This window comes from Pteropus alecto, unplaced genomic scaffold (assembly GCF_000325575.1).
Source record: "Pteropus alecto unplaced genomic scaffold, ASM32557v1 scaffold226, whole genome shotgun sequence".
Classification (NCBI taxonomy): Eukaryota; Metazoa; Chordata; class Mammalia; order Chiroptera; family Pteropodidae; genus Pteropus; species Pteropus alecto.
In genome coordinates, this window is record NW_006440132.1 from 4,933,148 (window position 1) to 4,945,353 (window position 12,206).

General features: G+C 45.9%; 1 protein-coding gene across 1 annotated transcript in view; it reads right to left on the bottom strand.

The window, feature by feature from the left end:
- The window catches only part of PAPPA (pappalysin 1), a 224,207-nt gene extending 212,007 nt beyond the window's left edge, over positions 1–12,200 (bottom strand). Inside the window, exon 1 of the mRNA XM_006917094.3 lies at positions 12,052–12,200. The gene's annotated coding sequence lies outside the window, so the exon portion shown is untranslated. The remainder of the gene's footprint in view (positions 1–12,051) is intronic.
- Positions 12,201–12,206: the final 6 nt, after the last annotated feature.

Sequence of the window (12,206 nt, forward strand, 5' to 3'; positions counted from 1 at the left end):
TTCCCAGTGAAAAAAAAAAAAAAAAAAAATGCAGAAATGCCTCGGAGTTTAAAGAAACGTAGATGAAAATCTCACCCAGAAGATAACCACTATTAACATTCATGTAAACATTCTTCCAGGCAGCATAGGCAGTTTTTAGGAACAAAAAGACATCATTAACTTGCCTGAAAATTCCCATCCTTCCTTCCTTCCATATATTCATCCTCTCATGGAACATTTACTGGACAAATGCTACATTCCAATCAATGTGCTAGGCCTTACGGATAGAGAAAAATTAAAACATCCTGGATTTGAACCCCAGTTCCACCACCTTTTCGCTGTGGGGCCTTCAGTGAGTCCCGTAACTTTCTCAATCTAACTGAGAGGGTTCAAAGTATAGCAGTCAGCATAGTGCCAGCACATAGTAAGTGCTCATTATAAGCTAACAGCTTTTATTACTGTTATTACTGCTGAGAATGCATACTCTCCCCAAGGGTATATAAACAGTGAATAGAGGGTTCCAGATCCTGAGGTCACCACAAGGCCTCACAAGATCAAAGGGAACAGACAGAAAGCCCTCCCATCCCCACCCCACAAGAAGGAGAGAAAAGGATGAAAACCCAGGCAGCAGATATGACTGCCAGGACACTCGAGGTCCGATAGGAACCCGATAAGGGAGAGAAAGGACATCTGAGAGGAGAGCAAAGCTTAGGATTATGTGCTGCAGTCTATACACAAAACAAATGCTTTGCTAACAGGTGAGGGGTGAGAGGGGAAGACCGAGGCTAAAATGTGACTTGGATTAAAAAGGCCGAAATGGGAGTTGAGGAGGCATTTAAATACACTGTCCCCTCCCCTCTCTGTTTTGGAAGACCAGATTTCTTTTCCCTTCTGACTTCTTTGCTCAAGGGGAAATGGAATTAACCACTGTGTAATGTTTTTGAGTGTGACGCACGGGGGTAGGTCATGTGCTTTGGTTACGTAATGCAACATGCCTAAGGTTCCTGAGATCTTTCTTCCAGAATCATCAGATATTTAGCTGATTCTCTTATGCAGTCATGTGTGCATTAAGGAAAAATACATATAAATCCTCTATGAGCTAGGTGCTCTGCTAGGCAGTGAAGAAGTTAGGATGACCTCAAATATGCACACAATTAAATGTGAGAGAAAGAATTCCAAGTCTTTTGATATACATGTGTAGAGGGTACAGTGGAGATGAATAAGGAAGGTAGGGAACCAGTTACACTTGGAGAGGAGTCAGGGAGGGTTTCCCAGAAGAGGGGAACTTTGAGTAGAACCCTATAGAGGCTTAGGTGTTCTGTAAAACAAGTCTTTGGAATACAGGAGGCACGCCAAGTAAAGAAAATGAGGTGGAAAAGCATAAGGCATCTGGGAGTACTGCAGATAATTCCAGCACTATTGAAGGGCCTCTGGCTAAAGTTTGCATTTTAGAAAGATCTGATGACAGTTGAATGTTGAAAGATAGGTTGAAGGGGATACAGGGGTTGAGGCTTATAATACTAGGGAAAGTGTAAAAATCAGAAATGCAGAGAGCCTAAGCTAAGAGAAATTGGCTATAAAAATGTCAAGAAGGCAGGATAGATAGGAATGGACGAATGACTGAATACGGTGGATGATCTAACTAGAGTAGGTGACACTAGATGAGGACACAAGGCATTTCAGAGGAAAGAGGGTTCAGCTTTGGACATGTGGAATTTGAAGGGAATCTTATCCAGCTTGGTCACTGATTTGGGTGAGCCACTTTTTGTCACCAACCCTCAGTTCCTCATCTATGAAATGGTCTAGATGAGAGCTTCTGATTCTCCCACACCTTGGTTCTTTGGACTTACGTGAATGTTAATGCACAGAACAGAATACAATCTGTATTTCTTATGCTTTCTGTCTGTGTATTTTCACCTATCTCTTAGAGCAAGGCTTACTTGTTCCTGACTGGCTGGTTATCCTATCTTTCTCTATTTTCTCATCAGCCTTTGTAGCTGAAAGATCTCCAATCTCACTGGGAGAAATAACCCCTTCCACACAATCACATTTAGTCATATTCTGCCCAGCCACATTTTGTATTTATAGAGCAACAGAAATTAAAGAAAGATGAATACGGGACATATCCATCTTTCAGGTTTTACTGACACAGGGTTTGTGGCAAATAATACCGGAAGACAAATTTTCTTTCTTTTCTTCAAAGAAAAATATAAGTGGCCAAAGTAAATGCTGTAGGTATAAGGGGCAGGAAGAGAGAGAGAAAGGTGAAGATTGAGGGAGCACTATGTATTTCATAGGTAATAGTACTGGGGGTTCCAGGAAGGAAAGCAGACTAACCAATGGCTGCAGACTCCAGCGTTTTGCTATTTTAATCATGAAATGATCTGATTAAAATGATGAGCAAGACTAAAAGGCCAGCGACTGACTCTGATGTCTAGGAACTAGCCCGGAATGGCCTGTGCACAGTAAGAAATATGAATTTTGAGTAATCTAACCATTAGCCAACTAAGTGATCACTAGCAAAGTCATTCAGTGTTTTTTTGATATTTATGGCAGCTATTATTAGCAATATTATTAACAAAATGGCTTCCAGCTATTGGGAAGTACCAATATTCCCTAAATAATGTCTTCAGTCAGTCTTTGAAATTCTAACCATTGGTATCTTACTTTTTGAATCAAAGCTTTTTGGGGAAATATTAAAGTATATATGTCTGTGGAGGACTAGCATTCTAAGTTGTTACCAGTCACTGATGCCTTAGCAAGAAGGAACACCATGTCCTTTTTTTTTTGAGAATGATGCTGGGAGAGAGGAAGCAGAAAGCGGTAGGCACTTGGCCCCTGAGGGAGACAGGCACAGGCACCACCTAGTGGAGAAAATTGCACCAAAAGAGGAAGAAAACCATAACTAATATTAACTTTGCAATTTTGTCTTAGGACAGTCCTGACTAGGATTATTGATTCCTGGAGATCTCTGCTAGAAGGTTCTCCAAGACAAAGATAAATTCCTCCCTACCCCCGTTGTTTAGATGAAGAAAACTGGCCCCAAGACATAAAGCAAATTGCCTAAAGTCAAATAGCAAGCTAATGGATGAATGGTCTAAAACGGACATCTCATAGCTCCTAGTGCACTGCTCTTTCTTCTCCAGTACACGGTGGTCTTCTTTAGACAGTCCTGGGTCTGCTCTTAGAGCTCTTCTCCAGTGACACTGCTCATCAGTGCCCCTCCTGACAACCCCCTTTAAATTTTACTCCTCCGGCAACCCCGCCCCCGTATAGCATTCCCTAATATCCCTTCTCCACTTTATCTTTCTTCTTAAACATACACCTGACATTATATTTGCCATTCATTTGCTCATTTGTCATATATTTGCTCATTCATTTATCCTCTCTCCTCACCTTTCCCCTCTTATCCTCCTCCAGTATAAACTCTCAAAGGTAGGGGCCTTTTCTCCTTGTGTTCACTGCTCTGTGCTCAGGGTCTAAAACTCTACCTGCTACGTAGCAGTCACTCAATAAATACCTATTGCATGTGGGTATGGTCAAATTTTACTTTGTCTCTTGTTTTTAACTACATTTCTTAGATTTTCTGTGAAAAGCACTCATTGCTTTTGTAATATGAACAAGAGTGTTTATTGTCTTTCATTTGAATATTTGTTTTATGTTAAGATGATAGCAATAAGTCTTTCCTGAGTGGTAAGGGAGAGAAAGGCAACTCCTGCACGTCTAACAGTGCAACTGAGAGAATGTGAAATAACATGTGGCAAGGCACACATAATACCAATAAGAGTTAACGTTTACTGGGTGCTTACCCATGGTCCAGATTCCATTACTAAGCATTTTCCACATGGAGGCTCAGTTAATCTTCAAAACAACCCTATGAAGTAGGAGCCAGTGCTATCCGCATTTTACGAATGGGAATAGTGAAGCTTGGAGATATTAAGTAACTTGCCCAAGGTCATGCAACTGGCAGGTGGGAGGGTCAGGAAATCAAACGCAGGCAGCCTGACTCTTGAGTCCTTGGTCAACCACTACAAAATACTTCTTCAGTAAACACATGCTCCTTTTCCGGTTCCTGATGGTGTCAAATTTTTTCTGAGATTAGACAACTGCAGGTCATTCTGACAGGGCTCTAGAAGGTTTTAGGAGGCTCCCAAGGCAATTGGAGATGGAGAGAAATAAGGAGCCAGTAACGAAAAAGAGAGGTGTGTGGAAATGTGAGTGTGCTTGTGTGTGTGCATGTTTATCGTCACAATATGTTTTGGGTTGTCACAATGATTAGCAGATTCTAGGGAATTCTTATGCATAGAATCAAGGACACTACTTGTTTCACTCTATGTAGGGCAGTTCTATACAGCAAAGAATATCCTCACTCAAAAGCTTCTTATTGCCCAGCAAGTCTCCACTTGCCCCTTCTATATGCCCCTCCTAAGGCTCTCCTCCTTTTTTTCCTTCCCCCCATCTCTTCCAGGATAATCAGTCACCTGAGTTTGCAGGTGTGCAGGGAGGCGGACAGAGGAAGCTCCTAGTGTTTGAAGCCCAGAGTGTGTTCTTTCAATTAATCTCTGTGTGACCTTGGGAGAGGCCTGAAACCTCTCCAAGTGCCACCTCTGTACTTGGAAAACCAGAAGCTCACTGAACACACAGGAACCTAAGACTTTAACTCTTCCTGTGGCTCTCAAACTCTTTTATAATTTAAAACTTTTAATTATGGAACTCTTCAATTACACACAGAGGGAAAGACAAAAATGTACAGAAGCCCGATATTCCTATTACCTGGTTTCAACAATGTTATCAGGTTGCCAGTCTTCTTTCATCTACACCCCCAACCCAACATCCTGTTTTGTTTTGTTTTGTTTTTCCGGAGACTTTTAAACAAACAAAACAGACAGAACATCATTTTACCCATAAATACTTCGGTATGCATTTCTAACAGATTGAGATCTTTAAAAATACATACCGTTATCACTCCTGACAAAATTAACAATAATTCCCTCATTTTAGTCCATGTCCATTCAAATTCTGTAATTAAGGATCTTGAACGTTCTTTCAAATGGAATCTTGTAGACAGACTCACAATTTAATCAGAATAAGGTCAAGAGAAGGTGGGGGGAGGCAGAGACCTCCCCTTCAGCCTCTCCCTAGTGGCTCCATAAAATTGTGGGGGCACAGTTTAAGAGTCCCTATGATATCCTTACCCCTCATTGTGCACCCTGAGAACACTGAGGCCCAGAGAGGGACAGTTAATTAATTTGTCAAAGTCACAGGGTAAGTGGTAGTTTTGGAAGATCTGTAAAGTCCCAACATCAAAGGACTCCAGTGAGGTCACAGGTAACAAAAGATTTGCTAACTGAATCACTATTTATCATTTGCAGTGTGAATAACAATAAAGGCACCTATCCAGGAATGACCTTGATTACAAAAATCCCTCACATCTCTCACTTGCTGGCTCCTACTACTACTGTTGACAAGTGGACCGAGTTCTGCCCTTGGCCAAGAACTGCTGTGGCCCTTGTCTCACCTGGTTCCTGTGACAACCTGCGAGACAGGGATGTTGAGTGTAACCACACCTGAATCCCTCTCCCCTGAGGCCCCAATGTTTGAGCCAGAGGCCCCAAGACACACAGCTCAGAGGAGGCTGAGCCAGGACTTGAACTCAGAGCTCCTGAGTCCCAGTTTCAGGTCTTAGAAAGAGCTAAAGGGCCGAAATCCACAGTCAGTTCTCAGTTGAGCATTCCTGGTAAGTGCATCAAGGCATGACACGGAGCCCTTAGTGCAACGAGAAGAAAGATAAGGGGACACTGAGGGAAAGAAAATTAAATTCCAGGGAAGGGGTAGCAGGTGAGAGGGGAAAAGACATCTAAATTTCTGAGCTCCCAGCTGAGGTAGACAAGGCACAAACTACCTGTAGAGGGGGTCTTCCTACCTGGGCTCTTTACCCTCCCTCATCTGAGATGTCTGCAGCCAGTGCTGGTTTCAGAGCGATCAAAAGGTGAGAGGGGTTTGAAATATCAGGAACATAACCCCTCCCACAGGACTAGCCCAGGACAAAGGGGAAATGCCTTAGAGCTGAGCTTCCCTTTTTTTAATATCCCTTGTTCTTGCTCAGAGAGGATTCCCTCCCAAGCCCTTGAAGAGATTCATTTAAAATAGGATGCATAGAACCCAATGTGTTAGCCCCCACAGGAATGTCAGCACTTTCAGGGCAGCCCCGAAAAAAGAGGGCATGGCTTCACACACAGGAATAGCTCTGGAAAAATAGAATGTCATGGCCAGGGCGCCTAGGGGTTGGGGGTGGGCTGGAGAAGAGACAATGGGAGAAGGCTCCTTCCTGGTGTTTGGCAACTCAGAACTGGGACAGTTAAATTTCTCTAAAGCCTCAACCACTAACCGGCTCAACAAGCCCGGAATGAAACCTCCCCTTTGGGCCTCAGTTTTCCTACCTGCAAAGTAGGGAGACATCAGACTGGATCAGTGATTTTCTCCACTGATGGTCCTTCCACACACAGTACCTGAGAAAACTTTGAAAACCACCAGGGTCCAGACCAACCTCACACCCGTGACCTCAGAATCCCTGGGATGCAGCCTAAGCATTGAGATGTTTTCAAAGCTGGTGACCCTAAGTGTTGCCAGGGATGGGAACAATTGGGCCCAATGATCTCTCCAGCCCCGTTGATAGGGGGTGGTTTGTGAATATAGTTTAATTCTTGGCTCCTGTGTGACCCTGGTTCTCAGTTTTCCTACTACACATTGAGCTGCTTGACCCAGTCCATGCCCGGGCTGCCCATGCACAATCCACACGCCTGAGCCCCAAGCCTCTAGCTTCACTTTTCCTTCCTCTGTGCAGAGGGGCAAGGGTGATATAGCCTCCGTCACCCCATCTCTCCACGGTGAATGGCTGTTTGGGGGATTATGGAAGTTCGGGTGCATTTGAGGAAGGGGCAAGAGGCATGTGACAGTAGAACTGTGACCTGGCCTCCACTGTGACCATCGTCTGGCTTCTGTTCCTGGGTGTGTATGCTCCCCACTTGAATTTACTGGTTTTCCTATTTACGGGTTCTGTGGTTCTAGACCTCCTCTGGCTCTTACCACCAAGGGGTCATCCAAGTAGGTCACAGAAGAGGAAATCAAAGTACAAGGAAGGGATCTGTGGGGGTCTAACTCTTGCCCAAGATCTGTCAATTAGATGGACTCCCAGAAACTCAAGAGGGGAAGTCTTAACAGGGCATAAACAGGCTCTACTTTCTGAAGGTCAAACTAGCAAATTGGAAAACAGAATGTGGTTACTTACTAGACTCAGCTACTGTTGACTGAGTCCCTAATATGAGCTGGAACTGTGCCAGGTACTTTCTGCATATTTATTTTATTGCGATATCCTGATCTCATTATGCCCATTTCACAGATGAGCAAACCGAGGGTTAGAAAAATGAAGTGACTCGATTCAAATCAGATAGCAAGTAACTGGCAACAGAAATTCCAAGCCCGGTCTGCCTGACAATCTGGCATTAAAGAAAAACAGAGCTGCTACCTCACAAATCCAGGGTTCCACGTGAGATTTCCATGTATTATCTGCCCCCTTTAATCTGTAGGTGGATGGTCAGCACACAGAGAGACAGAAAGGGATGAGAACATTCTGCAGCGAGACTAAGGAAGGCAGTAAGTCTTTTTTTTTTTTCTCTCTCCAAAAACACTGCTGAAGAGGAAACAAACACTTGAGACTCAAGTTCACATCTGCGCTCTGCTCTCCCAATAGCCTGGGAGACTTTGAAGAAAGTCACTTCAACTCTCTCTGACTCTGTTTCCTCATTTGTAGAGGCGAGGATGCCCACCTCTCAGGGTGGTTGTGAGAGCGACCCGTGCAGGCACAAAGCAAGCACCTAGTATAGTGCCTGGCACCTTGGAGGCATCCTGGAACAGCTGGTTTCCTTCCTGCCTTTAAGTGTCCTCAGTCCATAAAGTCAAGACTGAGATCGTTGGAAAATCATGTCCAATAGCAAGAGTGAAGTTTACTGAGCACTTACTCTACACCAAATCCTGTTCTGAGTCCTTTCCGTATATGAGCTCATTGAATGGCTAGGTGCCCATACCATCCTAGCTTTGTAGATGAGGAAACTGAAGCCCAGAGGAGTCAACTAGCTTGCTCAAGGTCACGCAGCCAGTTAGAGGCAGAGGTGGATTCCCACTTAGGCAACTTGACTACTAAAGCTGGCTTCCAACCATTGCAATATTTTAGAACCCAGGTATGACTACAAATGTTGGGGGAGGCTGGTGTTAATGTGTGGACTCCTTGAAACTTAGCCTCTCCATTACAGCAATGCTGACATTAGGTAAACGCAGGCCCTCTTTTTGAGTGGGTAGCAGGAAGTGGGGACTATAGAAAGGAGGGGGAAAAAGACTCTTCGGAGCCGTCAGCAAACTCAATAGTCCAACATTTAGAACAAAGGAAGAAAGCATAGCAAGCAGAGCGACTGGATGGGGTTCAGGTAGATCCCTTTCTTCTGCAGGGAGTGCAGATCCCTAAGGGGCGAGGGTGGGAGGAGGGCAGCACTTGTGGGGTCCACAACTCACTTATCTAACAGGTCAGGAGAAACTTTAACAAGATTAACTGCTGCTCAGGGCCTCTGCTCCAGGGAGCAAATTCAGCCTATTGTTTTCTTTTCCTTCTTTCTCTTTCAAACTGGAGGGCCTGGGGGTGGGGTGGGGCACTTGGTGATGAGGGGCAGGGGTCTGGATCCTGCCTGGTATGGCACAAAATCAAAGGGATGTGTCAGAGAGTTTCCCCCACCCCCGGACTTGAAAGAGAGCCCAAATCATGGGCATGAAGGCTGAAGGCTGCACCTGGGTGGTGGGTCTGTGAGGGGTGAGAGGTGATGGTGTTTATTAGAAGCGTTCTCTCAGGGGTGTGGGAGTAAGGACTGGAAGTCAGGATGCTGGGGATCAAATCATTGTTCCTGCCTTTGAGGATCTGTGTCATCCAGCACATACTCATCCGCTCTCTGTGTTTCTCTCTATTCGGCCAAAGTAACCTCTGAGGTAACCTCTGAGGACACTTATCCCAGTATCTTTAAAGGATTCTTCAATACTAAAGACCATCCATTGTCATCCAGAGAATCCTGCACACAGGCACTTTCTAACTTTAGCTTTGTTTTTGCCTGCACAAGCCTTTCCTTTTATATTTATTAATATATATGTGTATATATGTATATAAAAATGTATGTATGTATGTGTGTGTATATACATTTTTTCTCTCCTTCCCTTTTGGAAAAATAAAAGGCATGTTTTCTGAGCTTCAGAAGCAAACTGCTTCTTCACTCCTTCCTCCTGCCTCTCCAAGCGCCTGTCTGAACTGGTGTCAGTGAAGTTTGAACTGGGGCAGAAATAGCATCCCGGACAGATCTGGGAGCACAGCCCGCCTACCAGGAGCGGCAAGGCCTGCCTCTGCCAGACGACAGACCTGGTTAACAGCACCGTAAAATTAGACCTTTACGAAACCCAATTGAATCCTGCAGCAAAGAGTGATGTAAGGCAGCCTGGCCTGACAGCAAGGCAGCAACCCTCTGCCTGAAATAGCAGCATGGTCCCTGCTGAGAGATGCCTGCTCTCTCAAGATAGGTGACCAGGGATTCCTACGAAAGTGGCAACGCCCAGAGGAAAAGAGCCAGCAGAGGTCAGGCAGCAAACTGGGTACCGGAGGTCACAGGCAGCGGAACGACATGACTTGGCATCAGCACCCCTGCTGCCCGTCTTGCCCCTGCCTCTCCCAGCCCCAACTTACATGAAGGGAGAAGCTGAAAAAGTGCTTCTGCAAAGAACCACTGTTTGTTTGCTTTTTAATTCAAGGAGAAGCAGGTTCTTTTTAGTCCAACAGTCTCTACGGTGTGGAGGATACATAGAATGAGTCTTTTCTGGCTCAGGGCCAGGTGTTTACACACCGCCAAATCTGGCTCAGACTCAACCAGGGGAGGGGGGGAAAAATCCACCAGTATCCTCTGGAGAAAAGCAACTAGCTTTCTGGTGCTACGCGACAGCAGTGCCCTTCTTTTTTTTTTTTTTTTTCTTTTTGAGAGGAATGTTATTTCCACACATAAAATGGACCAGGCATTTTATACAAGCAATAATAACCTAACGTCCCCCCATCCAATTAAAGTATTTTACTGCACAATCTTTGTGTGAGAGAGTGAATTGAGTGCTCAAGAGAGCGCGTGTGGAGAGAGGCTCCTTGTCTGAATTATAGACATTTCTAAAGCAGGCTCCCGTGGAATCCCAGGTGTTTATATATATATATATATACACACACACACACACATATATACACACACACACACATATACACACACACACATATAGATATACATACACATATATACATATATACATATATGTACACACATACATACACGCACATATACATATATATATTTTTAAAAATGCATTTGCTACCTTTTCATTGATGAGACCTATATAATCCTGGGCTCTCCCTTCTGGAGGGAAAGCCTTCCAAATCACTGGTTATGACAGGTAAACACAAGGGGGAAAAAAGATCTACTCGTTTTTTAAAAAATTCATCTCGAAGCTACAATCTCTGCTTTTCCTATGTTCCGAAAGAGAAGTAAACACACCACGGTCCTGAATTATCATCATCATTGCTATTGTGAATAACCTCTTTCCTCTACCCTACATTATACCCTGCTCTGGGTGACTAGGGCTTGGGGGCTAAAAGTGAATGAGCTCAGTTTCCCTCTCCTTCCTGGGGAGAAAAAAAAGAGAAAGAAAAAAATAGCATGCGATGACGTCATATGTGGGGGAAAGTCATTTTCTTGCTCTCGGTTTGGTAGCGGAAAGCGGGAGCTTTGGGGTCACATTCTTGTTACAGCAGCAGAGTTTAGGTGCCCCGACATGGACTTTATGTAAATAAGACAAAGTCAGCGCAACGTTGGAGAAAGTCCACGCCGAGACAGACAGGAGCAGAAGTGCCCGAAGGGCTCAGAGCTTTCCCTTCTAAGAAAGTGTGTGTGTGTGTAAGGGAGTGGGATCGCAAAATGCCTCCCCACGATCTTGGCCGCAGCGAAGGGGGAACCCCTACTCACTTTAAGATGTCCTAGGACATGTCAAGAGTGTGCAGGAAGGGAATCTCCCGGCCAGAAGAGGCAAAACTTTTCTTCTATCCTCCAGCACCGCCCCACCTCTGCCCCCCAGTTTTATTAAAGGCATTGCCACAAATTATTTTAGACGGGGAAAAATGGATGTTGGACCATTCCTAAGGTTTGCAACCCTCGCTAAGTGTCCGGTTTCACTAAGGGCTTTGCTGTGGAACAGCGAAGGGGAGAGAGAGGGAGGGTGAGGAGGGAGAACTCAAATTCATTACGGACTATAAAAGTCCCAAATGAGAAAAGCGCCCCGTTTCGCAGCGAAGTCGCGGAAGACTGTCCGAGTGTGCATTAGTAAGGTCTTGCCCCAGCCCTGAGTAGCAGGCAACAGTCTTTAAAAGCGATGACATAGGATGGATGGTTGTGTATGTGTGTTTGGCTGGGAGGAAGGGGCTGAATCCCAGAGACAGACATCAAGCAGAGAGCAACTTTGGGGCACCGCAAGGACTTCTAAGTCCAGGCGATCACAACAACCTCCTTGCAGGCTTCAGGGCAATGGGGTCACGTGAAGTGGGGTTACCTCCATTAAAACATCTAAGAAATAGAAACTCTCTTAGCCTGTTTTCACATGCATCCCAATTGGGCCATCCTCCCCTCCATGTCAAACGGGGACAGTACTTCCGACCATCCCGAGCACGGTTTACGTGCTTGAGGCTCCCCGGTACTGACTGCGGGTCTCCCTGACGGGAGCGCTCCCTGGGCTCCTCCTGGAGGGGTTAGGTGGCTACGCCTTCTGAAAGCGCCCATTCTGCAGATAGGGCAAAGCGAGTCTCGAAGCTCGCCCGGGGTGCCTGCTCGCCTCCGGCGGGGCGGCTCCCGCGCAGACACACCCGGCAGCCCCAGACCAGCCCGCCACCCGCGCCCAGGCACCCGTGCGCCCCTGGGGCCGCGGGGACGGTGCAGCGCCCGCTAGGGCACTGTCGCCTACCTGTGATCACCGCCGGAGACCTCTGGCCCCCCTCCGCTCGCAGCCACACTTGCAGCGTGAACGCGTCCCGGGGCAGCTCGAGGTCGGCCCGCAGGCGCAGCTGCTCGCCTCGCCCGCTGAAATAGAGCGCCCGGCTCGGCGGGCTCGGCTCCTCG